The sequence below is a fragment of the Ornithorhynchus anatinus genome, chromosome 17 (genome assembly GCF_004115215.2).
Source record: "Ornithorhynchus anatinus isolate Pmale09 chromosome 17, mOrnAna1.pri.v4, whole genome shotgun sequence".
NCBI lineage: Eukaryota > Metazoa > Chordata > Mammalia > Monotremata > Ornithorhynchidae > Ornithorhynchus > Ornithorhynchus anatinus.
Window position 1 is genome coordinate 8,770,066 of NC_041744.1, and position 24,177 is coordinate 8,794,242.

A 24,177-nucleotide genomic window follows, 5' to 3' on the forward strand; every position below is an offset into this window, starting at 1 on the left:
TCAGTTCCAGAAGTCCTGCCTGACATTTCCACTTCTGAATCAAGAAAGACCACATGTGAAAGCATAACCAGAGTTGTAATTCCACCAGGTTTAGAATTCTCAGCAGCTGCTGAATTCGGGCTAGCCACTGTAGGTCGGTGTGTCCAACTTCCAGGTGCGTTTTCATCTCCACACACACACACACACACACACACAACTTTGAGAAGCAGTATGGTGTAGTAGATAGAGCATGACCTGGGAGTCAGAAGGTCATGGGTTCTAATCCCAGATCCACCACTTGTCTCTGTGTGACCTTGTTTTGATACCTGTTTACTTGTTTTGATGTCAGTCTCCCCCCTTCTAGATGTAAGCCTGGTGTACAGTCTCTCTTTATTGCTGAATTGTACTTTCCAAGCACTCAGTACAGTGCTCTGCACACAGTAAGCACTCAATAAATATGACTGAATGAATGAATGACTTTGGGGGCAAATCACTTCACTTCTCTGTGCCTATATTACCTTATCTGGAAAAAAGGGATTGAGACTGTGAGGTCCCACAGGGGACAGGGACAGTGTCCAACATGATTTGCTTATATCCATGCCGGTGCTTAGAACAATGCCTGGCACATAGTAAGTGCTTAACAAATACCATCATTAATATTATTATCAGGTGCACTTCCAATTGTATAATGAGCTATTCTTGAATCCTGCATGGACAATTAAAGCTAATTCTGTCCTCAGTGCAACAGAGGCCAAAGGCCATTCTGACTCCAGCTCTTGGCTTAGCTGTGGGTGACCTTGGGGAGGAGAACTGCTACCTCTATGTTGCAAGAACAACAGCAGCTTTCCTAGTCTGTGAGGAACAACTAATAAACCGCAGAGGCCTCCTCTAAATTCAGGCAACCTCAGCGGAAAGTTTAGTGCTTCAGAGAAAAATTCACCTATTGGCAAAATGGCTCCAATGGAATCTACACCAACAAACTGCGCTATTTTTTTCCCCCTCCTATCACACAGAGGATATCAACGACCTAAGTTTACTAGAAAGCACATTCTGGAATTTCTTGTCTTTGCTGGATGACAAGAAAATATAAAGTTAACAAAGTTGGGGACAGGAGAGGGATACCTACAGGAAGAGGAAAGCACATGAATAAATGAGAAAAAGACCATGTTATTGAGAACTTACTGAGTGTAGTTCTAAGTGCTTGGGAGAATACAATGCAACAATAAATAAACACATTCCCTGCCCACAGTGACCTTACAGCCTAGAGGGACTGTCAGAACTGGAAGAGGTCTCAAGAGGTCACTTGGCCTAGTCCCCCACCTCTTGGCAGGTTAAAAACCCAATTATCCAGGACAGAGGGACTATTTTTTTTTTTTTTAAGATCTCCAAGGATCTCCACATAAATCTCTCCATAGCCCAGGCTGGTGACTTCAAACCCTAAGAGACAAGCAGCTCTTCCTTAGCTTCAACCAAACTTTCTCCTCTAATTTAAATCCATTTCTTCTTGCCTGGTTAACTATGGCCATCAGAATCAGCAGGCTAGCATCCTCCTCAGAAAATAGACTTTTATTGTACTTGAAGACAATTATTCGATCACCTCATCCTTCCCTTCCCTAAACTAGCAGGCGATCTCAATTCCTTTCCTAAAGGGTTTATTTTTCCAGAAGCAATTGACCTTTGAGGCTTCTCTGGTTTCTCTACATCCTTTTTTAAACGTTTTAAGTATGGGGACCAAAACTGGATAAGATGGCTTAATATGGACCTGACAGACACAGAGTGCAGTGGAAGGATTATTCTGTGGACCCCTGTATGTCACACTCCCAACACATCCCAGTACTATTTTGGTGTTTTAATAACTACAGAAACACCTCGGAGAGAAAAGGTAAGAAAAGGCAAGCTTCTGCCACTATTTCTCAAACTGGAATGGAACCCTCTAACTTCAGCAAATATTCCTCAGGGTAAGGACTTCTATGCTGCAGATACAAAACAATTATGTTGGAACTCTAAGGAGAGCTTTCGGGTACAGCAAAGAGGGTGTGAGTGAGGGTCCTGGAAAATTGTTATTAGGCACTCCCTCTTCCCCAAAATTACAATAATTCTGATTTAATTTCTGAAATTCTGACAATCACACTACGTTCAACTACTTAACACAATAAGGCCCCGAACACGAAAGGAAAATTCATGAATGATTTGCACTAAGTGGCTCCAGATGAAGAGACCAACGGAAGGCACACGCTGTCCCAATCCCCATCGGTGAAATGTAAAATCCAGAAAAGAGGGGATTAGAATTCTAGTCAGGACCTCCCTCACTTGCAATCTATTCCTTCCCAAGTGGGAGGGAGTTCACATTTGGAAATAGGAATTTCGGTGCAGAATAAGCAAATCAAAGCAAAAGTAATAATACCACCTTATATTTGGTAGAAGTCAGGGAACACAGCCCAGCCGTTTTTCGATCATGACTCCTAATTTCCTACTGGAGTGGGTGGCTGTCGAGAGCTCAGAACCAAAAACTTCGCCATTTCTACCTTCCATGTTCATGCTCCTTCCTCCCCCACATTTCCAGTGGGTTCCCTCTTTCTGCGGTGCCATAGCCACGCTGCTCACACAGGAGTCTGGGGAAAGCTGTGCTAGCAGCCCTAATGCAGATTTAATGCCCCAAGTCCTCCACAATCCTCTGGTGTCTGGGCACCACCTACCATGCAGGGAACCCAGTACACGCCTACCTACATTTGCCAGGCTTCTTTTTCTGACACATCTAACGCATTTTATGAAACATCTAATTAATTCTCCCAACATGTGTGGGAAGTTGTTTATATTATTTATACTAATGTCTGTCTCCCCTTCTAGACTGTAAGCTCATTGTGGACAGGGAACGTGTCTGTTATGTTGCTCTGCACATAGTAAGCACTCAATAAATACGACTGAATGAACGTTCTTGTACTGTACTCTCCCAAGTGGTTAGTACAGTGCTCTGAGCCCAATAGACGCTCCAAAAACACGATTGAAGTTGGACATATAAATCAACATTCCAAGATGTGAAAACAAGGCAGAGAGGATAAGTGACTTACCTAATTAGCACAAAGCATAATCCTCAATAGCCTTCATGGCGATTCTTACAACCTTCTCTATCATGTTGATGTGTCAGTAGCCTACTTTTTAACAGCAGAAAGCTTCAGTTACTACACCTGTGGATTGCTACTAGATTTTATTTATTTATTTTTTGGTGGGGAAGGCTAAGCTTGATTGGATCTCTGCAATAAAACCTCTAGGATTACCATCCCACAGGGGCCCGGGTCTAGTTATTGAGGTAATATACTAATTGAGGCAAATACTTACACTTCATCTTTCACATTTAATGCCACGGCATAACAGATTTTTGGAATATTAATTCCTTGGTGAGTAATGAATAGTTAAGACACCATAAATACTTGGGAGATTATTACAGGAAATATCTTAGGGACCATTATTTGGATAGTTCTTAATCTGACCACAGAGGAAATACAGTAGTCCTTCAAAAAAAAAAATCAATCAATAGTATTTATGGAGTGCTTACTGTGTGCACAGCACTGTACTAAATACTTGGGAAAGTGCAATACAACAAGGTTGGCAGACAGCATGTCCCCTGCCCCCAGTGAGTTTACAGTTGAGAGGGGAAAATAGACATTATTATAATTTATAAATATGTACATAAGTTTTGTGGGGATGATGGTGGAAAGAATATAAAGCAACAGTCTTGGTCACCGATTTCTCACCTGAAAAATTTACTTTTAAACCCTAATAATGTGGGCTCCTTATCTCCAGTCCATTTTTCCCTCTGTTGCCCACACTATTTTTCTAAAAACATCATCCTGAACCCATCTCCCCCAATGGTGGCCCATCCATCTCTGCATCAAGTAGAAACTCTTCACCATCAGCTTTAAAGAACTCAATCAGATCTCTTCCTCCTCTATAAATTACAGTATTCCTCGCTCCTTTCCCATTACAATCTAGCCTGAAGACTTCACTCCTCTGGACTGTACATTCGACTCTAAACTGTAAGCTCAATTTGGGCAGGGAATGTGTCTACCAACTCTGCTGCACTGTACTCTCCCAAGAGCTTAGTAAAGTGTTGCGCAAAAAGTGTTTAATAAATACTACTGATTGAATAATAACATCAATCCACTTATTGCAGGTTAATCTCATCTCTCTCACTATGGGCCCCTTGCTCACACCCACCCTCTGGCCTGGAACTCCCTTCCCTTTCATGTCTGACAAAGCACCCCTCTTCCCATCCTCAAGGCTCTACTAAAGTCAAAACTAATCCAGGAAGCCTTCCCTGACTAACCTCTTGTCTCCCTGTCTTATTCTCCTTCCCATCTGCAACACCTATGCACTTAAAGTCTCTACCCTTTGATATTCACCCCATCCCCACAGCATTTATATACATAGTCAAGCATTCTGTTGTTTCCCTACCTGTAATTTAATTTTGTGTGTTTCCAAGCATTGAGACCCCGACCCTACGTGGGACAGGGATTGTGTCCAACCCAATTTGCCTGTATTCCCCCCACCCCCAAGTACTTACTAGAGTGCCTGGCAGATAGTAAACACTTAAATATCATTTTTTAAAAATCAGTGGAATTTATTGGGTGCTTACTATGGCAGAGCAGTGTACTAAACATTTGGAAGAGTAGATTGTAAGCTCCTTGTGGGCAGGGAACTTGCCTACCAACTCTATTATACTGTTCTCTTCCCACTAAAACGATAGTTTTCAAATGCTTCCTTCGCTAATAACCACCTCTTAAAAACACATCTATAGTTATGAGAGGCATTTACGTATATCCACAGGGAAAAAAGTCTTTTTCAACCAGTCATAGAAAGGTATGACAATAATGGCATGTCACTGCCATTCATTAGCCCTTACATACTCATGTAGTTATGTCCCAAATAAATTACTACTCAAGTTGCAAAAAGAATTATTACAAAAAGACTGAATCACATTGTTTTTTCTTCTCCACAGCAACTAGCTCTAGTACTTCCCAAGTTGGTAGCTATCAATCATGACCTTGAGACAAATTTCTATCTCAACCTGGCTTGTTTTGATCAAGCAGTACAGCCTCATCCTTGGCCAGGGAAAGGAGCCAGATGGGTTCCTGTGGAGGTAGGTGGCCCTACCCTGCCTGAAAATGTCCTATCTCAATTTGGTTCTAATTCTGGCTCTGCCACTTGTCTGCTGTGGGACCCTGAGCAAGTCACTTACCTTCTCTATCCCTCAGTTTTCTCATCTGTAAAATGTGTTTTTGATATCTGTTCTCCTTCCCACTTACAATGTAAGTCCCATGAGGGACTCAACCCCAGCACCTCCTTAGTACAGTGCTTGGCACACAGTAAGTGCTTAATATCACATTTCCTTTTTTTATTATTATTATTATTATTGTTGGCCCTCTGCCATCTGACTCCACTTCATTTCCTTCCACCACTGAAGAATCAACTAGTCAATGCCAAGAGCCACGACTTGTAAATTAAAACAACTGCAAATAGCTAAGACCTCAAAATTTTACTTCTTCAATGAACTAACCAAGATGTTAGGTATACTGGCATACTCATGGCAAGAAAGCAGCAGCTGCCTGAATGAATAAAGGAAGGCACAGACAGTATGATCTCAAATCATGCGACCATACAGTAAAAGGTAACTGAAAGTTAGGTTCCAAGAATAACTACATACCACAAAAGAAAACTATGTTTTCAGGAAAGGGGAATCATTTTATATCTTGATGGTATTTATTGGGAAAAAACAGAATTCCTTAGCAATTCATCTGAGCTGACTACCCCATACCACAAGTAGTGTATGATGTCATGTTCTATCTGTTTTTAAGAACACATACCAAAGTCACACCCAAGTACCGAAGAATAATTTCACGGTGATTTTGAGAATGTCAGCTCTTCTTATATCTGTATGAATCCAAAGAAATGCTAAACCGTGTGACTAGAGGAGTTTTAACCAACTTCAATCTGCAACAGGGCAATAAAGATGAGCCAAAGCTTCTAATTAGGGCCCTTTCATACAGCATGCCCTGCCAGATATGCACATCTTAACGATTAACCAATACATGTGGGGCATGTGTTTTATACTATATATTTGGAGGGGCAGGAGAAAGCTTCACCTTTCACCAAGTTTTCTTCTAATCTCCAAGCATGAAACCTAGGCTGCCAGAACCATGGGAGACCTCTTATCCGATGAGAAGATCCAGGGGATGGACTACCATTAGGCTAGCAAGGGCTGCTATCCAGAGCCTAGGTCACTAAGTGGTCCTTTGGCAAGGGAGAAACGGGCTCTGGGCCACTTCAGCCCCCATCTGGCATCAGCAAAAACAGCTGGCCAAAGTGGTGGCTGGCAGCAGTAGTGAGTGCAGGAGTCCAAGGAGCAGGAACAACCTCTCACTTCCTTGCCAATCCCACCCCAAAATGTAGGGTGGGGGACAAGAAGAGGGAAGGCCGTGCTGGCCTGAGGTCCACTACCGATAGCACCAGACTAGTAGAGAGCAAATACTCTCCAGGAGGACATGAAAAACACACAAATCCTCTCATCAAAATACCTAGCTTCCCAAACAGAAAGCAGTTCACTAGTCAAGAGAAAAGTCATTTTCTCTGCATCGGCCTAAGACACCGCAAATTTCACACTCATTTGGGGATTTGTACTGGGAGGTCACTTCGCCATCCGAACTTTTTAAAAGATGAACAATGCCATCTGACACAGCAGTATTAGTGGCCAGTGTTTGAGATTACAGGGAGATAATAAATAAGTAACATCCACTTCTGCTTCACAAACTCCAAAGTAATTCTGGCAAAGAAACAGGAGAAATGACAGAAGGGGGAAGCTGGACTCAGGCCAGCCCCCACATTCCTCCCCATTTCAGACCTCCTCTGAGCTAGAGAGTGGGTGGGGGACCCCAGCTCCTGGCCAGGATGGAGGTTGGGGTGTTTTTGCGCATACATGACAGGCCAAACTACAAACAGCGGCCCCTGTGTACTCACTGGAATTATGAATATCCACAGGGACGCCGGCGCACACGTAGCATCGGCCCCGCCCGGGAGAGAGGCTGGGTCTCACTAAGCCTAGCCAGAGCTGCAGGCCGGGTGTTGGGCCAAATTTCTATGGCTTGATTCAGGCTGGTCACAGTCAAGGGTATATCACAAAAGCTGTAGCTTTAAATCATTCTGGCCTCGATGTTAATATTTTATTTTACCTGTACCTATACAGATCTGAAACAAGAGCAAGAGATTTTTCTCCATCTTAAAATATTTCCACAAACCACATGCTCTCCTGTTTTGGAGAGCAGGGTGGTGGAGCCCCAAACACTTGGGCTGCCTGTGATCTTCCATGTTAATTCTCCCAGTCCTCTAACACCCAAAATTGTCTGGATTTGAATCTAGTCCACTCAAGCTGGACCCAAAGGCCCCAAGAATGCTAAATCAAACCTGGCTGATTTAGCTAGGATCAGCTGTTTCCCCACCCACGGCAGACCCTCACAGCCTCGAGGATTTGGACAACTTCATTTTTTAATTTTTTTGGGGGGGAGGGGTCGGGAGCTATGCACACATACTTAGCAACCCAAAAAGCCAACCCCATATGCAAGGAAGCCCTCCACAAGAAGGGTAGTCCCACTTCCAGTCTAGCTAATTAATCAGCCACAGGGCTTAGGAGCTGGAGTCGAGATGGCCCGGACCCCAGGTTTCCAAGTCACACAAGACTCTTAGTAGTGAATCCCAAATCCAGGTGCACTCTCCTTTCCCTAACAATATTTACAAAATGGAACCTGAGGCTTATATGGATAGTAGAGTTTAAAAGAGGTTGAGGGAAGTTGCTTAATCCCATTTCCCCCAGGTCTATGCAAAATCGCAGAAGTACTGAGGAAGGAAACAACACAAGGGTGTTTTAAGCACAGAAGACCTGTATGACCGATAATTGGGAGAGTTGACATCAAGGAAACAACACGAGGGTGTTTTAAGCATAGAAGACCTCTATGACCAATAATCAGGAGAGTTGACATCAGCATTCCCATCTGAACTTTTACTCCCAGGTCTGTCAACCAAAGGTATATATTGAGCGCTTATGCTAATGCAGAGCACTGTACTAAACATTTGGGAGGGTACAATACAACAGAGGTGGTAGATACGTTCTCTGCCCACAATGAGATTACTGTCTGGAGGGACAATCTTTGGGATCCTAAAGGTTGGGCCACATGGACACAGAAGAAAGCTATACCTAGTCACTTACTGCAAACGTACACAGAAAAAATTCATGCATGATCTCATCTGGATATTACTGTTCAGGATAATCAAATGTTTTTAAAATATATTGATGAAGGCAATTACGAAGAGCCACTAAGATAACCTAGTATCTTTATAGCTATTATCAAAATTCACTGGTAATTCAATTAATCTACACTACCAATTCCAAGTTGGGGTATAGTCTGCCTCGAAAAATAAAGAAGCAGGGCGGCCTAGTGGATAGAGCACAAGGCCTGAGAGTCAGAAGGGCCGGGGTTCTAATCTCAGCTCCACCCCTTGCTTGCTGGGTGACCCTGGACAAATCGATTCACTTCTCTGTGCCTCAGCTACCTCATCTGTAAAATGGAGATTAAGACTGTGAGCCCCATGTGGGACACAGACTGTGTCCAAGTTGATTTGCTTCTATCTCAGCGCTTAGTACAGTGCCTGGCACATAGTAAACACTTAACAAATGCCATATAAAAAATCAGCAAGAATGCTAAAATTCCACTGTTTAAAAGAGAAATAGCATAACAGAAGCAATCAAGAATATTGCCTCTTGAGATGCAACTTTTCTCTTCACACAATGATAAATAGCTGCATTTGTTCATTCTACTAAAGCCCCACTGAACGAAGAGCTGAATCCAGGCTCCTCAGCCCAGGACCTTGGAGAACTAAATCAGATTTCACTTAGGCAGATGAACCGACTGGCAGAGCCCCACCGGGGACAAGGGAAGAAGTCAACGATGCCCAGACGGCCGCTCATCCACCTTCCAACCCTTCCTTGGGAAGTGAGGGACAGCTACAAGGATAAGGAATGGGGGAGTGGCCTGGTGTCATGAGCGAGTCAGGGATATATGATCGCATGGGATAGGAACAATGGAGTGAGTTGGAGCAAAGCTCCGACAGCACCACTAATCCCTCGACCCAAGTTGGGGGCCTTTGGGCCTAGGCTAGAAGTCACTGAGAACGATCTGGCCACCTCCCCCACTTGGGTGAACAAACGAGCAAGGAAGAAGGGCTCCCTCGACCCCGACTCCCTCATTCACCCTGGCGCATTGAGAGGCCCCAGTATGGTTACAGCATTTGAGCGTCTTCAAAGAACTAGCTATTAAAACTTTCATAAGGAAAATGTCTCACAGGAAAGTGGAAAATTATGAACCTATAAATAGTTAAAAAGTTGAAGCATATATCGGTATGTTTTATATGAGAAAATGCCTCACGTGTTTCACAAAACCTGAGACTGACCGCTCCCTGAACCTGTTTCTTCATCTATCAAAAAGAGGAACACAATCTCTAGCTATTTTTAAAGTGCAGTGAAATTTAATGTTAGCAAAGCACACAGATATTCACTGATGAAAAATGCCACTTGAGCAGACAGTATTGTTAAAAATGTCATATAAATACACTGAACAACCACATTAGAAAGTGATCAAAACTAAGGTTTATTTTGCTCCCTATTCTTTAGCAGCATGACAAATGACAAGATTTCAATAAATCCATTTTCTGAGGATTAAATTTCAATACATATTTTGTAAAAAATTATCCAAACTCCATTCCAGCTTCACTTCTAAACACTCTTGCAATACCAAAACTGCCTGCTTGTGTGAAATGAGTTCCCCTAACTCAAATTCCATCAACTATTCTAATACTTCAATAAGTACAATGCATTCATAAAACATACCACCGTGCCATGGATTTTAATTATGCACCATCACACAATGGAACAAAGTAACCGATCGACAAAGATGTCTACTTTATGTCTTCCAAAGCCCGATTAAACCATCCAAATTTTGGACATGCTAATTGTATTCAGTAATCTTCAAAGAGAAAAACATAGAACTGCTGCTTTCCACCCCAAAACACAAACCTGCAATACCACCAAAAGAGGGTGAACTCAATTTACAACTCAGAATTCTGAGACACCGTTAAAAAAGCTACTTTTAATCCAATTGTTTCGTTCAAATAGAAAATGATGGTGAGCCTTTAACGTATTACCATGTCAAAAAAAGAGAAAATTACAAAAACTATTTTAAGTTTCAAACCTTCAGAGTTGCCTCGTGTTTATTTTTGGCCTGAATAAGTCATGTCTCATTAATATTAATAACCTTTCTGTTAATAATGTGGACTCAGAACCCATCATAAGAAGATGTACTTTTTAAAAGTCACAAAAAGCCCAGATTTTGATGTTTGAGGAAAGTTTAACCAACCCTCCAAGACAATGGAGATGGTCACTCATTTAAAAGAGTCAGAAATTTTGGGGCTATGTTGTTCACTAAGTTCCACTGTTTCACAGTGGACTGGAGGAAGAAAAAAATCAGTTTGAGAGAATAATTCACCCTCCAAAAGTAAACGAACAGGAGAAAAAAAAGGCAGTATTTTCTAAGAGTATTAGACTAGGCTGCTGGCTTCACCGCACAAGCAGCATGGCGTAGTGGACTGAGCACGAGCTTGGGAATCAGAAGGTTATGGGTTCTAATCCTAGCTCCACCATTTTTCTGCTGTGTGACCTTGGACAAGTCACTTTACTTCTCTGGGCCTCAGTACCTCATCTGGAAAATGGGGACTGAGACTGGGAGCCCCATCTAGGACGGGGATTGTGTCTAACCCAATTTGCTTGTATCTACCCCAGCGCTTAGTACGGTGCCCGGCACCGAGCAAGCGCTTAACAAGTGCCATATTAATAATAATAAAATGAAAATAGGGAGGAGTGGGGAAGCAGGGGAAGAAAGGCAGGAAGGTGGGAGGGAAGGGTCCCAGCACTTTGGAGGATAGGAGGTAAGTAGCACTGCGATAGCCGTAAGGAACAAGGAAGATGTGGCCAGAGAGAAGTGGTGCAAGGTAGTTGGAGTCGGGTGGAAGCAGGAAAGGGGAGACAGACAGAGGAGTGGGAGAAAGGGGAAGTGAGTGAGACTGGGGAGAACTGAGCCAGGGGGAATTACAGAGGGACCAGGGCCTCCCCGACTCTCCAGACCGGGATTTCTGCCTACTCATCCTGCCTGTCCTGCCCAAACCTCCCCAGACCCTCTGGCATGGTTTCTTCACACTCAACCTTTTCGAGGCCCAGTCCTGTTGGTTGTCCATCAGAGTGTCCTGATATAAACTCAGTTCAAACTACCAGGAACCTTGCTGCATTAGTGCCGTCGGTGCAAAAAATCTTTGCACACAAAATGGCCAACATCTACATCAGTATACTCATCCCCTGCTTGCTCTCTCATAATAATAATAATAATAGTATTTGTTAAGCGCTATGTGCCAGACACTGTACTAAGCACTGGGGTGGATATAAGCAAATCGAGTTGGACACGGTCCCTGTTTCACATGGAGCTCACAGTCGCAATCCCCATTTTACAGATGAGGTAACTGAGGTCCAGAGAAGTGAAGTGACTTGCCCAAGGTCACAGAGCAGACAAGAGGTGGAGTCGGGATTAGAACTCATGACCTTCAGATTCCCAAACCCATGCTCTATCCACTACGCTATGCTGCTTCCCTACTGCGTCTGTACCCTTCAAGCACTTGATATTCACCCCACCCTCAGCTTCACAGCACTCACATACATAAACATAATCTATTTTAATGTCTGTCTCTCCCTCTAGACTGTAAACTCCTTGTGGGCAGGGAACATGACTAACGAATCTGTTCTACTCTCCCAGGTGCTTAATACATAGAGGACACTCAAATTCCACTGACTGATTTTAACAATTGCAAAATGCTAGATTTTATTTTATCATCTCTGGGAAATATTCACTGATTTTAAAATTAACTTTTGTTCTCAGTCTCAAACAGCTTTATTAACCATTGCTAGCCTTTTCTCAAATCAAACCTGCACAGTGAAATTGCCTAAATGATTAAAATAATCAAATTGCCGCCTAACAAATAAACAGTATAGGCAAGACCTACCTCCACCAAACCCCACAGCCCCCAAAGAGAAACCTAACTGTATTTTTTACAGGATGCTGATTTTGGGTGCAGTGGGTCTCTCCAGAAGTTTTTGGGGTTTTTTTAATTTTAATCCACTGCTAGACAACTAGCTCAACTCAAAATAAAACACAGGTTTATGAGTCAAGAAACAAAATAGTACTCTGAGTCTATCTCTAAAAATCATGTTAACATAGATTGCATCTCTCCCAATGGTTAATAAAAAATATTTTCCTTTTTTCCCCCCAGATAATACATCTAAATTTGATTTTAAAAAGGCACTAAAATCTTTTTGGCATTACACAGCATTCTGTTAAGAAACAAGTAAAATGAATTAAAATAGCACAAAAACATTTCACTATACTCACAAATTTCACAAATGTCCATAGAACAGTAGAAAATAAAAGGGCTATTTACAACTTCAGAGTTGCACACATCTTTTTCTATTCTTTACTTATTTCTCTAGACTCCCAAGCACTTAGTAGTATTCCATACATAGAAATCACCAAAATACCTATCACTGATTGATCCACTGATTCCATCTTTCTTGAGGATGGAGAATGAATGTCAGCAACTGAATCAGAAAGTGGGCATATTTTACTGTCCCTATCAGAGCCAGACTTAAAATCTTGAAACCCTGAGAAAAACTCATGTCGTTTTACAAATACTACGTATTTATATGGCTCCTATCACCAAGGTAAGACTAATTTCCATTTCTACATGAGGATGAAAGATGCTTTTCACTACAGTCTTCCAGGGCTGTTATTGGCCAGATGGCGATGGATTAGTAAGGTTTTACTTGAAAGTAGTTTTCTAAAGCTTACAACACAAAGAGCTGTTTAGTTTGGGCAAAGAGGCAAGGCTTTTCCGGATTTCAAGAGCCAGCTGAGGTTCAAAGCCTATAAACTTAGAATGACAATATCCAGTTACCAATAATTCTCCTGTAACATGGTTTTGTTTTGTTTTTCAGTGGTATTTGTTAAGCGCTTACTATGTGCCAGACACAGTACAAAGTGCTGCAGTAGATACAAGCTAATCAGACTGGACACAGTCCCTGTCCCACATGGGGCTCACAGTCTTAATCCCCATTTTATAAATGAGGTAACTGAGGCTCAGAGAAGTGAAATGACTTGCCCAAGGTCACACAACAGACAAGTGGCAGAGCCAACATTAGAACCTAAGTCCTTCTGACTCCCCATGCTCTATCCACCAGGCCAGGCTTGCTTCACTCTGCTTACACTCTTGCAAACCCCCAGTTCGGGAAAATGAGTTTTAGAATATGTTTGCCTGGATCAACACTGGGAGCATCTTTACAACTGTTTCTTCTGACATCGCATGACCCTCTTGCCAGGGAGCCACACACTGTACATAGAAAACTGCCGACTTCTCCAACAGCCTTCTCTGGATTCCACGGTTCTCTGCAGCGATCTGGACTTTTCCTTCCTTCCAGTCCTGGTCACCTCCTTGAATGAGCGCATACAAGCCCACTGCCTTCACTTCCTCTCCACCAATTTCTTCTTCACTCATTTTTGACCCATTCAATCTGACAGGATTACACTTTCCGAGGTCACCAGTGACCTTCTCATAGCCACGGCCTACTCCGTCCTAATTCTAACGGCACTTCTGACCGTTAGGGTGCCTTTGACACCATTGCTCTGACTCCCACCCTCCCTTCTCCTTGGAAAATGACCAGATCTTTGGTTTTGTCCACATGGTATTTACCTGGTTCTCCTACTTCTTTCTCAGTCCTGTTCATTGGCTCCTCTTCCCTCTCTCATTCCCTAACTTGGGGATCCTACAAGTCCTTATACTGGGCCCCCTACTCTTCTCCTGGTGGGCAGAGAACGTGTCTACCAAATCTCTCTACCAAAGCTTAATATAGTACTCAGCATACAGCACTCAATAAATACTATGCTCACTCCTCTAGGGCAGCTCCTCAGCTTGCAAGGCTTCAGCTATCATCTCTTTGCAGATGATTCACAGAACCAGCCCCCTCTCCCACCACTGATCTCGCCTTCCTTCTTGCCTCAAACTCATCATGTCCAACTTAACATTTTCCCTACCAAAATCCTGCCCTTCCCCTTTCTCATCTCTGTCTATAGCACCATCATCTATCCTGTCTCAGAAACTCACAACCTGGGTGTCGTCCTTGAATCTTCTCTTTCAGCTCGCACATCCAATCAACTGCCAAATTCTGCCCAAAATATTTCCCATGTCTACTCCTTCCTCTCCAGCCAAACCCCCAACTAGTTCTAAGTCTCACTCACCAGAGCACATTAGCTTACTGAAACAGCCTCCTCTCTGGTCTCCCAACCTTCTTTCCCTTTTCCCTCCAGTCTTTCCTCTACGCTGCTAATTGGATCATCTTCCTGCGATGTTGCCCTGCATAATTCTCTCCACTTCTCAAAAACTTGCCATGGCTGTTCCTCCCAATCCCCCAGAGCAAACAAAAACTCCTTACCGTTGGATTCAGGGCTCTCCACCAGCTTTCTCAACCTTATTTATCGACTCTTTTCAACCGCTATTCCCCAGCTTGCACTCTCTGCTCCTCACAAGCAGCATTGGAAAAGCAGCACGGCCTAGGGGAGAGAGCACAGGGCTGGGAGTCAAGAGACCTGAGTTCTAATCCCGGCTCCGCCATTCCCTTGCTGGGTGACCTTCTGGGCAAATCTGTTAATTTCTCTGTGACAGTTTCTTCATCTGCAAAATGGGAATTCAATATACGTTCTCCCTCCACGTTAGACTGTGGGCTCCATGTGGGACAAGGACTGAATCTGATTGGATTGAATCTACCTCAGCACTTAACCCAGTATATAGCAATGCTTAACAAATACTGCAATTATTTATCAGTCAACCAATGGCATCTATCGAGTGTTTTCTGTGTACACAGCACAGTACTAAGTGCTTATTACATAATGGTAACAGTTATTATTATTACAAGCTCATGTAATAAACCACGCTCCTGACTCTCCCACCTCCAATCCCTTGCTCATGTTCTTTCAGCCTGGGAATCACTTCGTCGGACCTTCCCATGTTCAAAGAATTCTCCCAAAATCCTACATCCTCCAGGAAGCCTGTCTTTCCCAATTAATTCCCATCACTCTGAGTTGTTTCAACCCAACAGCCAGTCCTACCACTTATGTACTTATTTATTCAACAGTATTTATTGAGCACTTACTATGTGCAAAGCTCTGTACTAAGCACTTGGAATGTACAATTCACTTATCCTCTGCATTTATGCATACACGATTTGCACTAACATGCATATGCATCTTCCAACTGTACATTCTATTACTTGTTCTGATGTATTTTGATATTTCTTCCTGGCATATTCACTCTATTAACTCGATGACCTTTTTGCTCTTACCATTTGTAAATAATTGGGGGTATCTGTCTCAACCATTAGATTATAAGTTCCCTGTATTTGTAAATAATTGGGGGGGGTCTGTCTCAACCATTAGATAAGTTCATTGTATTTTTACTTTTGTGGTACTTTCCTCAAGTGCTTAGTACAATGTATTGCACATAGCAGGTGCTAAATAAATGCCATTCTTACTGCCACTAACGCATTTTCTTTCCAAAATGTGTAGTGAAATTCTTTGTTTCATTTTTAATGGTATTTGTTAAGTACTTACTATGCATCAGATACAAGATACATAGACACAAGACAAATACAAGACATGAGAGTACAACAGAGTTGATAGACACATTCCCTGCCCACAACGAGCTTACAGTCTGGGGAGGGGGGGACGGGGGGGCATTAACAAAAATGAATGACAGAAGATTCATGCTTGAAACAGGTAAAAGAGGTGTACATTAGCGGACAAGATGGAAAGGGCAGCCGAGGGACCTCTGAGACACAGGGGAAAGCAAGGGATGAGCTCGGATCAATATTCCGTCCTTGTCTAGAGCCAACTAAGCAGCTAAGTAGCAGGAAAAGACCAATGCAAGAGTGACCCTGGTTCCTGACGTGACCACTGACTGGCCAACAATCCTAGAGCAGCAGGGCCAGTGCTGGAAATTGACCAATCAGGGGCTACATCCTCCCTCACTTTCTCCTGCTCCATCATGCTGCTCCATCCCGCTGAGGTCATCGCCACAGGTCAATATCGGTCTGAGCTGCATGTGTGACTGACTTGGCAGCTTTGCGGGTGGGTGTATGTGTCCGAGAGCAGATGGGTGGGTAGTGATGCCTAAGTGCATGTGTGGCCCAGTGACGGATCTGTAACCTTTTTTTTAAAAAAAATGTTAATGTCTAGCTCCCCCCACCCCAAGACTGTAAGATCATTGTGGGCAGGGAATGTGCCTGTTTACGTCATCTTATACTCGCCCAAGGGCTCAGCAGGGGCTGCATTGTGGCTACAGCTCTGTTCTTTCAGAGGCAGGGCCGCAGGAAACAGGAAGGGGTTAAGGTGGAGCATGGCAAGGACAGGAGTTCCCTATTCTCGGACCCTCCCAACTAATTGCCACCTGAGGCCACTTCCAAGCCAACCGGAGCTCAAATCAGACAGCAACATGTCCAATTTTAGATGAGTAAACAGTGACAAATGTAGAGTCCACAAATATTACCCACAATAATAACGAAGTTTAATTCGTTTAAATTACATCATATAAAAATATAGCCTGAAAAAGAAAAGGTTCACCTTCTACTTTCTTCAAATACAATTGGTGGAATTGTTCCAATTAATATACTGAATGCCCTTCTGTCTTTCTTTACAAAGCATGGGTAGCTCAGATCAACAGAAAAACTAGAGCTGTAAAATAAAAAATTCCCATTCACCCTAGCCGAAAAGCCTAAAAGATAAGTCTGGTTCAAATTCCTAGGGAGGTAAGAACACAAATCCTCAATTCGAGTAGTAGTAATAATATCTATTAAGTGTTTACTGTGTCCAGAACACTGTACTAAGCTTTGGAAGAGAACACCCAGAGGGGAATTATACATGGACCTGGAGAATCTAAGAATTCAAATTATGGCAAAATTTTTTTAAAAATGCATTAAACAGCTTTATGCTTCCTTACCCACCCACAGACACACCCTTCTTAAACTCAAATGAACTTCTTCCTCTTTTTTTTTGGCCGGGGGAGCCATGTTAATGTAGGTAAAGGAAGAGGACCTGGAAGAAATTCAAATTCAACATTAGAGGGTTGTTTTTTTAATATGCTGTACTCCATTCTCTAGTGTTATCTTCTTTGCTATCTACTGTGACTCCCTGAGTAATGCCTAAGTTCTCCTTGACACTAATCTTGGGAAAAGCTTTTTGTTCAACTGGAGTTTTAAAATTGCTATGCAATATAGAAGCAGAAGAGAATAGAGAAGCAGCGTGGCTCAGTGGAAAGAGCACGGGCTTTGGAGTCAGAGGTCATGGGTTCAAATCCCAGCTCGGCCACTCGTCAGCTGTGTGGCTTTGGGCAAGTCACTTAACTTCTTGGTGCCTCAGTTACCTCATCTGTAAAATGGGGATTAAGACTGTGAGCCCCACGTGGGACAACCTGATTCCCCTGTGTCTACCCCAGCGCTTAGAACAGTGCTCGGCACATAGTAAACGCTTAACAAATACCAACATTATTATTATATTTGCCTGATGAGGAACACGATTGTTCTTTCTCGACACTAGAGGCCCACCTGAGTGCGCCCAGCCCACGGGACTCATTTGACCCCTGTGAGGCCAGGTGTCGCCAGTACAAAAGTCACCTCCACCCAGACTCAGTTTAGATGCCCATCTTGTGCTTCTGCAAACCCCCTGCTGCCAGTCAAGGAGAGGGAGGTGCAGCTGGGCAGCTAGGCTACTCTGGGTCACAGTTGAGGTCAAGTCAAAATGGAGATGGCCTGGGCCTCATCTCTGGGAGCACTGATATCTCTTTTTGGTTTTCCCTATGGACACTGTCCCCTGGGCTCCCAGGACTACCATTCAAGCAGCCCACAGAGGAAAGGGGAAATTCAATGTATGGGGCACAGGCCCCCAGGTCATTTCCATTTCAGCCAGGGCTCACCTTTTGAAACTGGCTCAGAGCTGGACCCATCTCAGATGCTGCAGCCCAGGACCCTGCTGAAACTGGGCCTGGCTAGAGATTTCCGATCCTAAAAGTCCATTAAATTCTTGTGGCTTTTACAAATAAAATCCCAAATGTTCCCCTCCCCAACCCCTTTCCCCCCCGTATAAAGTAGGAAAACCTAGGAGCAAATGTAGACACTTCAAATGCCAACCTGTAGAGTGGGTTTTTACATAAATAAGACTAGATTCTGTAAACTACCCAGAAGATACACGCTGGTGGAAAACGAGGTTCACTCAACCAGGGCTCTGAAAGATGCTCTCCAGTTTAACTATAATGTGCAAATACCTACAGCTTCTAATTTCTGCCCAAGCACTTGTATAGACAAGTTCGAATTAGTAATTACTGCAATAATAAATTGTTTGAGTTAAGTAGTGATCACATGCTGCAGCAGAGAGATAGCTAACAAAAAGCAAACCCTTTCCGCTAGTCTGGAAGTTCCTTGTGGGACCATGTCTATCTACTCATATTGGGCTTTCCCAAGTGCCTCGCACAGTGCTCTGCATAGAGTAAATGCTCAATAAATACCATTGATTGATTAAAAACAGAGGAAAAACTAGAAATGCAAATTTTGCAATGCCAGGGGCCCAGCCACCCGGGATACCCTTTCGCATGGCAATTTTGAAATGCATCCAAATTCTTTCGAGCAGCTCGACAATGCCCATCTTGCTTCAACAGTTGGCTCCCAGAAAACTCTAACTGGGATTAGGTATTAATGCCTAACTATCAACAACAAAAATTCTCAAGATTAATTAGAGTACAGGGCCCATGGCTAGTCATGGAGAGCCCTATTGGGAAGATCCAAGGAGAAACTACATCTAAACATTTCTGCGGTTATATGGTGGACAGAAAAGAAGTTGACCCTTTAAAAGTGCATGATAACACAGGATCAGTGATGAGCCATGTATTTCCATGGAAAAGTCTTTTTCTTTCCTTTCCAAGCATCAGAACATTGTTATTGACCCACTGTTGGATCTATTGTTCTCCTTAAGACTATATACAGGAAGTGCAACAATCACGTTGTAGATATAGTTATTGATCCCTTCTAGCCTTCAATTTAGAGCCTTCTGAATTCATGACGATAAAAGAAACTGAATGTTTCACAAGCCCCTAAATGTTTCAGTGCCTTAAAGGCAATTCTTATCCATTTCAAAAATTTTGAAAGAAAAAAAAAAAACACCACTCAGCTAGGTTTCGCAAATTCTCCCATCTATAAAAGCTGGAAATAACCCCAGACACAATTAACCCAGATTACATATATGGAGGAAAAACTTAAAAAGAGCATTAATAGTAAATGAAGAACATGTGATGGAGGTGCACTGTCATCTGGACCCCCACTAGTGATGACAACAAAGCCATGTGTCTGTCATTCATCTAAATACCTGGACTCCTCCTAGATTCTAGTTTAACTATGACAGTGGAACACCTTTGAAGTCTCATTTTTAATCAAAGTGAAAAAAGAGATTTTATAACGCGACTTGCACCACAGAGGTAAATCTACAATATGACACTTAGGACAATGAAATAGAAATTCACACGTATATGTTTGACATACCGGAAAAAATCACTACAAAAAGAAGGCCGGGAAAATACGCATCACCAGAGCAATGTTCAACACGAATGATCACATTAGTTTTTATTTAGCTCTGGCCTTGGGCACCAGCAGTGAACCTATTCAACAGTCGATATGAACAGAGGCAAAATCTGAATGAAATAAAAATGAGGAGTCAAACTAGCTTTCGGGTAAAACAAATTTGAGCTAAAAATATCCCACGGGAAGTACAATTATATCAAAAATCTAAAAATGAAATGGCTTTTAGATGTAAACATGTCATTATTGACCGTGCTAAAGACACGCTGATATGTCATGGTCTTGAAAACAAGTTTATCCATTGCAAGATACAACACATCAGAGCATTACACATAAGGAAAACTCTTCCGGCCTCTGAACGACAACATTCAACAAGGTACACTAATGCTCACTACAGAAGACATTTTGGAGAATGAAATTAAATGCTTCCCCAGAAGATAGCCTTCACTCAGATACATTAAAAAAAATCACAATACGGTATATCCCACCTACACGCTGCATTTTTAATCGATAACGTTTAATCCGAAGGTTGGTATACCCACCCTGAAACCCAATGAAGTTGTCATAAAAATACAAAAGCATTTCCAAAAGCCAAGAGACACATTTCGTTCCGTTCATTAAGACTCCCTAAAACGCAAGTCAAACGGGCTAGGCCTTGCTCGATATCTAGATGATAAATGACAGAAATAGAGCACTCCTAGAGGGGAAAAAAAATAACAATAAGGCCTTCAAGACGAATCACACTCAGATTATAAAAGGCCCTACCTGCCTACCACCCGAATGATGCTGTTTTGAGGTTAATTTTTCCTTTTTTCCCCCCCAACCATTTCTGTCCTACTCTTAAAGGGAAAGGCCTACCACAAAACGGATTGAAGTAGGTCAAGTTGGGGGAGCATTTATTTTCAAACCACTGTGACAAGAAGCCAAAGAAACACCACCACAACAGAAGGACCAACGTATTTAACTGCACGAATCTAGATCCTGTTAGGCTGTCCAACTGGGCACCCCAAAGTAGGGTGCAAAACACTAAAATTGGTCTACAAACCGATACCGCGAAAGGAGAAGGGGTCGCTCACCTGGATAATAAAAAATTCCTGCGCCTGCCCTGCTCGGGAACACTATTTTCACTATCCCGGGAGGTACAAATGTCCGACACGCCAGCCTGGAATCGAAGGAGCGTGGCTCAGTGGAAAGAGCCCGGGCTTGGGAGTCAGAGGTCATGGGTTCGAATCCCGGCTCTGCCACTTTGGCAGCTGGGTGACTGTGGGCAAGTCACTTCTCTGGACCTCAGTGACCTCATCTAGAAAATGGGGATTAACTGTGAGCCTCACGTGGGACAGCCTGATTAGCCCATATTTCCCCCAGCGCTTTGTGCACAGCGCTGTTCTTAGTAAGCACTTCAATACCAACATTACTATTAATCTTTCGGGAGAAATCTTCTGGAAGTACGGAAAGTCACCCCTATGGGGGTTGCCGGGGGGATTGTAACAAAGGGAGAGAATTGGTCGATTATGATTTCTCGCTCTAAATCCAACCTGCTCACAAGGATGTTGGAAAACACTATCAGGAGCCACAGCCACAAGGCCATCGTCCTGGTGTTTGAAAAACAATATCGGGAGCCAGACTCATCCAAAAGAGCCCCTACGAGGGGAGGGGCTCCTGTCTCCAAAGCAAACACCTCCCCAAGGCAGACGGAGCCTGGGCCTTCCCTCTGACAGACCTGGGGAGAGGGAAGGGGGGCGGGGGGTGTCAAACCGGTCCTCCTCATCGATTAAAAAGAGAGGAAAAGGAGGAAGCTTTCCTTGGGAAGCGCCATTCCCTCCTCCCTGTTCTCCCTCCCTTCGATTTCCACCCCGGTCTATGAAGAAGCCTGGACTTCTGCGGCATTGCGGTGGAGGACGGGGAGGAGGGGTGGGAATCCCGCTTCCCCCCTTGGAAAAAATGGGGGGAAAAAAACCAAGGAAGGTGGGCGGGAGCCGGAAAACAAGTTGGGGATGGGGCCCACGGGGGGTTGGGGTCCCCCAGTCGGGGTGGGCCCAACTCCGAAGATGGGGTGTCCCCACGTCCCTCCGCCGGGGTGCCCCCAAGGGGAGGCAGGGAGGGTCCTGTCGTCCTAATTTCCCCCCCTAAGAGGTCCCGTCCTTCGCCCCCGGGGCGGATCCCTTACCCTTCTGCCGCCAGGCCCGGGGCGGGGTGTGCGGGCGCAGCCCCCTGCAGGGCTCCCGGAGCCGGTCCGCCGGAGAGGAGGAGGACGACGACGACGACGACGACGAGGAGGAGGAGGAGGGGGCACGGGGACGAGCCGCCCCCCCCCTCCCGGAGCCCCGGAGAGCCGCCCAGCCCGAGCTCTGCGACAAAGGGGGGCCCGACGGGGCGGGCGGCCGGCCGGGACCAGACAAGATGGCGCGGGGAGGAGCCGGGGGAAGGACCGACCGACGGGCGACGGACGCCCGAGGCCGCCTCAGGGGGAGCGGCCGGGGCCTCGTCCTTCCCTCGGGTCCCTCCGGGGCTGCGGCCCCGCCGAGGGGGAGGGGCGGGCACAAAGGGACGACACGCGACGGACGGCGCCTCGTCGCTCTCTCGACCGGGGGAGGGACCGGCGGACCGGGTCCCCGGGTCGGCCGCCGGCAGGCCGGGCTAGAGGAGCGGTCGTTCGGCCGGCGGCCCCGCTTTCCCCCCGGCGCCTCAGGCGCTCCGTCCCTCCCTCTCGCGCTCTCCCCGAGCCCGGCTCCCCCCCTCCCCCCTCCCCCAACCCCGACTCCCGGCCGCCGCTCTCGCGAGACTTCCCGCCCGGCGGGGCCGGCCCCGCGCGAGGGTGTGCGCGAGGTTCACCTCCCGGCGCGCATGCGCGCCTCCAGGCCGCCGCCCGGCGCTGAGGCCGAGGCGGCCCACTGAGCCAGGGGAGGCCCGTCCTGGTCCCCTCTTTATGTTTCTTCTGTTGGTACTAATAATACATGAATAATATTAGTTATGTAACATAACACATTCATAAACATATAATATGATGTTGGTAATAATAATGTTGGTAATTGTGAAGCGCTTACTATGTGCAGCATGGCTCAGGGGAAAGAGCACGGGCTTTGGAGTCAGAGGTCATGAGTTCGAATCCCGACTCTGCCCCTCGTCAGCTGAATGACTGTGGGCAAGTCACTTCACTTCTCTGTGCCTCAGTTACCTCATCTGCAAAATGGGGATTAAGACTGTGAGCCCCACGTGGGACAACCTGATTCCCCTGTGTCTACCCCAGCGCTTAGACCAGTGCTCTGCACATAGTAAGCGCTTAACAAATACCAACATCATTATTATTATTATGTGCAGAGCACTGGTCTAAGCGCTGGGGTGGATCCAGGGTCATCAGCTTGCCCCACGTGAGGCTCCCAGACTTCATCCCCCTTTTCCAAATGAGGGAACTGGGGCCCAGAGAAGTGAAGTGACTGGCCCACAGTCACCCAGCTGACAAGGGGCAGAGTCGGGACTGGAAGCCATGACCTCTGACTCCCAAGCCCGGGCTCTTTCCACTGAGCCGCGCTGCTTCTCTATAATAATGTTGGTATTTGTTAAGCGGTTACTATGTGCAGGGCACTGTTCTAAGCGCTGGGGAGATACAGGGTAATCGGGTCGTCCCACGTGAGGCTCACAGTTAATTCCCGTTTTACAGATGAGGTAACTGAGGCATAGAGAAGTGAAGTGACTTGCCCACAGTCACACAGCTGACACGTGGCAGAGCCAGGAGTCAAACTCATGACCTCTGACTCCAAAGCCCAGGCTCTTTCCACTGAGCCACGCTGCTTCTCTATAATAATGTTGGCATTTGTTAAGCGCTTACTATGTGCAGAACACTGTTCTAAGCACTGGGGTAGATACAGGGTAATCGGGTTGTCCCACGTGAGGCTCCCAGTCTTCATCCCCATTTTCCAGATGAGGGAACTGGGGCCCAGAGAAGTGAAGTGACTTGGCCACAGTCACCCAGCTGCCAAGTGGCAGAGCAGGGATTCGAACCCATGACCTCTGACTCCCAAGCCCGGGCTCTTTCCACCGAGCCACGCTGTTGGTATATGTTAAGCACTTACTATGTGCAGAGCACTGTTCTAAGCGCTGGGGGAGATAACAGGGTAATCAGGTTGTCCCACATGAGGCTCACAGTCTTAATTCCCATTTTACAGATGAGGGAACTGAGGCATAGAGAAGCAGCGTGGCTCAGTGGAAAGAGCCCGGGCTTGGGAGTCAGAGGTCATGGGTTTGAATGCCGGCTCTGCCACTTGTCAGCTGTGTGACTGTGGGTAAGTCACTTAACTTCTCTGGGCCTCAGTTACCTCATCTGTAAAATGGGGATTAAAACTGTGAGCCCCACGGGGGACAACCTGATTTCCTTGTATCTCCCCCAGTACTTA

The 24,177-nt window shown here is 45.0% G+C and overlaps 1 protein-coding gene across 2 annotated transcripts in view; it reads right to left on the reverse strand.

Annotated features, from left to right (window-relative positions):
- The window catches only part of TAOK1 (TAO kinase 1), a 128,523-nt gene extending 106,015 nt beyond the window's left edge, over positions 1-22,508 (reverse strand). Inside the window, exons 1-2 of one of the 2 annotated variants that reach the window (XM_001510546.4) lie at positions 21,954-22,508; positions 14,606-14,723 (exon numbers count right to left, since the gene is read on the reverse strand). The gene's annotated coding sequence lies outside the window, so the exon portion shown is untranslated. The remainder of the gene's footprint in view (positions 1-14,605; positions 14,724-21,953) is intronic. The other variant, XM_029082246.2, reaches the window with a different exon arrangement.
- Positions 22,509-24,177: the final 1,669 nt, after the last annotated feature.